This window comes from Gossypium arboreum, chromosome 13, assembly GCF_025698485.1.
Source record: "Gossypium arboreum isolate Shixiya-1 chromosome 13, ASM2569848v2, whole genome shotgun sequence".
NCBI lineage: Eukaryota > Viridiplantae > Streptophyta > Magnoliopsida > Malvales > Malvaceae > Gossypium > Gossypium arboreum.
The window spans coordinates 27,232,614-27,236,806 of NC_069082.1; the positions used below are offsets into that span (position 1 = coordinate 27,232,614).

The 4,193-nt window shown below is 33.9% G+C and overlaps 1 long non-coding RNA gene across 1 annotated transcript; it reads right to left on the minus strand.

Moving 5' to 3' along the window:
- Window positions 1-605: 605 nt before the first annotated feature.
- On the minus strand, window positions 606-1,786 carry LOC128286660 (uncharacterized). The gene is made up of 2 exons (XR_008277279.1): window positions 1,705-1,786; window positions 606-889 (listed from the first exon to the last, which is right to left on the minus strand). It is a non-coding gene; the product is annotated as an uncharacterized LOC128286660 (long non-coding RNA).
- Between the last annotated feature and the right edge of the window lie 2,407 nt (window positions 1,787-4,193).

Consider the following 4,193-nt stretch of genomic DNA (forward strand, 5'->3'; position numbering starts at 1 on the left):
ACGGACTTAATTCATTAATTAAACAGCTCATACAATTCATTTTAAAATTTCCAGACAAGCTAGCTAACTTCATCACAGTCGTTTTAAAAATCATATCTGGAGTTACGAAACTCGAAATCCAATTCCGTAAATTTTTCCTGAAACTAGACTCATATATATATCTACTAATTTTTTCTAGAATTTTGGTTGGGCCAATTAGTACAGTTTATTAGTTAAAGTCTCCCTGTTTCAGGGTTCAACTACTCTGACCTCTGTGTATTACGAATCAGATATCTCCCTATACAGACCTTCAATGACTATGCCGTTTGTCTCTAATAAAACTAGACTCAATAAGGAATCTGTACATATAAAGCGTGACTTCTAATTATCTTTGTAAAATTTATGGTGAATTTCCAAATTCAGAACAGGGGATCCAGAAATCGCTCTGGCCCTATTTCACAAAAATTTAAACATTTCATAAAATATAGCTCATATACCTGTTTCGCTTATTCCATATGAAAATAGACTCATCAAGCTTCGATTCCATAACTTATTCATTATTTAATTCCATTTCTACTATTTTTAGTGATTTTTCAAACTCACGTCACTGCTGCTGTCTGAATCTATTTTATGGTAAATTTTACCTATTTCATGGTTTCCATGGATTAGCTAGCAATTTGACATACGTAATACCAAATATGATCATGATTAGCCATTCCAATGGCTAATCATTACCAAGCATTTCTATTTCCATACCACTCAATAACCATATCATAAGACCATACATATAAAATGATTATAATGCTATACATGCCATACTCAAAATATACAAGCCATTATGCCAAGATGGTATACGGATAGTGTGAGCGTGCCTCCAACCGTTTCCGATTTCCGAGCTGGCTTGTCAACACTACAAGGAATGAAAAGGAGGGAGTAAGCATAAATGCTTAGTAAGCTCACATGCAAATAGCAAGTAACATAACCATATAAGCAAACATAAAACATCATTTGTATAATCATCACCAAGACATTCATATCACCTTTTCATTTATCATCTTACCATATTGTTGTTATATCGAGTTTTCAACCCGAGGGTTAAGTACATACCTGTTCAAAGTATCCATTTCACAACACTTACCAATACGTCCCTTTCATCTTGAGTATTCCTCCATTTGAGTAGAACTTTACCCGTTAAACACATCGGAATATAATTAGGATACATGGAAAGTTTGCACATAAGTGCCACATATGTAGCCAAGCTACCATGTAACCCGCCCATAAGTGAACTCGGACTCAACTCAACGAGCTCGGGCGTTCGCATCCATAAGTGAACTCGGACTCAACTCAACGAGTTCGGATGCCTAGTTACATCTCACGAACTCAGACTCAACTCAACGAGTTCGGACGCTCGCATCCATAAGTGAACTCGGATTCAACTCAACGAGTTCGGATGCCCAAATATCCCAGTGACATGTCACTTGTATCCTAATCCATTCCTAAGGTTCAACGGACCTTTTCCCAATCATGTGTCTCAACCATCTTCTACGGAATGCCGATATCTGATACTCGGTAGTATTTCACATTTTCCAAGTATATCACATAATTTGACATATTATCAAACAATTATCACAAGTATAATATTTCATAATAATTATCATATTATTTAAAAAACATTAAAACATTTAAAATAATAACTATGTTACCAACATTTACATATGAACTTACCTCGTATGCGAAAATGGCTATTTTTACCATTTCGTCCACAACTTGGTATTTTCCCCATTTTAGCCCGAATTTCAGTTTTCCTTGCTCTATCATTTAAAATATAGTCTAATTAGGACTCACATTATTCAAATTGACCCAAAATCATATTTTGGAAAAATTACAATTTTGCCCCTAAACTTTTGCATATTTACACTTTTGCCCCAAAGCTCGTAAATTAAAATTCAGCCTATTTTCTTATGTTTTATGACATGCTGATCATTTTTCCCTTCTATGGCAACATCAAATTCTCACTCTAACATGTACTTATGACTATTAGGTATTTTTACCGATTAAGCCCTTTTGCTCGTTTTCACTTAAAACCGAGTAGCACAAGTTGTCTAACATAATTTAAAACCTCACATTCTATCATAAAACACCAAAATACACAAATTTCACCTATGGGTATTTTTCCAAATATAAACCCTAGGTTAAATTATTGCTAGCATAAGCTAAATCGAGCTAACGGACTCCAAAACGTAAAAATCATTAAAAACGAGGCTAGAACGGACTTACAATCGAGCTTGGAAGCTGAAAACCCTAGCCATGGTTTCTCCTTGCTATATTCGGCCATGGGGTTGAAGATGAGCAAAATTGGCTTTTAATTTTGTATTTTAATTCATTTTACCCTAAATGACCAAAATGCCCTTACTACTAAACTTTCCAAAATTCCTTCCATGTCCTAATTTTTGTCCATAGACTTAGAAATTGGTAAAATTACTCTTTAAGGACCTCTAATTAATAATCTAATTCAATTTTATGCAAAATACTTCTAGAACACAAGTTTTGCAATTTATTCAATTTAGTCCCAAATTTCAAATTAAGCACTTTATGCATAAAATTTCTTCACGAAATTTTCACACAATCATGCAATCATATCATAGACCTTAAAATAATCATAAAATAATTATTTCTATCTCGGATTTTGTGGTCACGAAACCACTATTCCGACTAGGCCCAAAATCAGGATATTACACCTTATGAGGCATTATATGGACATAAGTGCAAAACACCCTTATATTGGACTAAACTCAGAGAAAATATGATTCATGGAATCGATTTGGTTAAGGAAACCAAAGAAACAGTAGAAGTGATTCGAAATTATTTGAAAGCTGCTTCCGATAGACAAAAATCTTATGCAAATTTAAAAAGAAAAGAAATTGAGTATCAAGTCGGTGATAAGGTATTTTTGAAAGTGTCTCTATGGAAAAAGTTTTTGAGATTTGGCAGAAAGGGCAAGTTGAGTCCACGTTTTATTGGACCGTACGAGATCACCGAGAGAGTAGGGCCAGTTGCCTATTGGTTAGCATTACCATCTGAATTGTAAATGATTCATGATGTGTTCCATGTGTGAATGTTGCGTCGTTACCAATTTGATCCTTCACATGTGAGTTCACCGACAAAGGTTGAGATTCGACTAGATATGATTTATGGGGAGGAACAGGTTAAGATTCTGGCACGAAAAGTCAAACAATTGAGAAACAAAAGCATTGCCTTGGTGAAAGTGTTATGGCAGAGACGTGGGGTTGAAGAGGTTACATGGGAGCTCGAGAATGCCATGAGAAAACAATACCCAAACCTCTTTACTGGTAAGATTTTCGGGGACAAAAATCCCTAAAGGGGGAGAGTTGTAACATCTCAAATCACGGTCTAGTCAGAACAATAGTTTCTAGACCAAAAATCCTAAATGGAAATAATTATTTTATAATTATTTGATGGTACATGATATGATTACAAGTTTGTGTGAAATTTTCATGAAAAAAATTTATGCCTAAAGTGTCCAATTTGAAGTTAAGGACTAAATTGAATAAGTTTGAAATTATGAGTTCTAGAATCTTTTAGCATGAAATTGCTATAGATTATAAATTAGAAGGTCTTAAATAGAAATTTGACCAATTTCTATAATTTTGGACAAAAATGGACATGTATGGGCAAAAATTTAAAGTTTAGTAAAAAAGGCATTTTGGTCATTTGGTTAATAAAAGAATAAAAAGGGAAAAAAAAGTCAATATTTGCTCATCTTCTTCAAGTGCTAGCCGAAAATTTCAAGGGTACCATAGGTAGGGTTTTCAACTTTTCAAGCTTGATTGTAAGTGTTCCCAAACCCCGTTTTTTGTGTTCTTTATATTTTTGAGATCCTTGAAGCATGATCTATCCATTTCTAGCCATATTTTGAAGTAGGGTTCATGTACGAAATTTGACCCATGTGTGACATGTTTGTATTTTGATGTTTAATGGAAGAATATGAAAGTTTGATGTGTGATGAACATCTTTTACTAAGTAATTTTTAGTGAAAACAACTAAAAAGGACTTATTTGTAAAAGATGTAGAAATGGGCAGTAGAAATGTGATTTAATGAGAAATGTGGGCTGATACCAGTTAGAATATGAATCGGCTAGGCTTGGGTTTTCATTTTACGAGTCTAAGGACTAAAGTGTAAATAAATGAAAAGT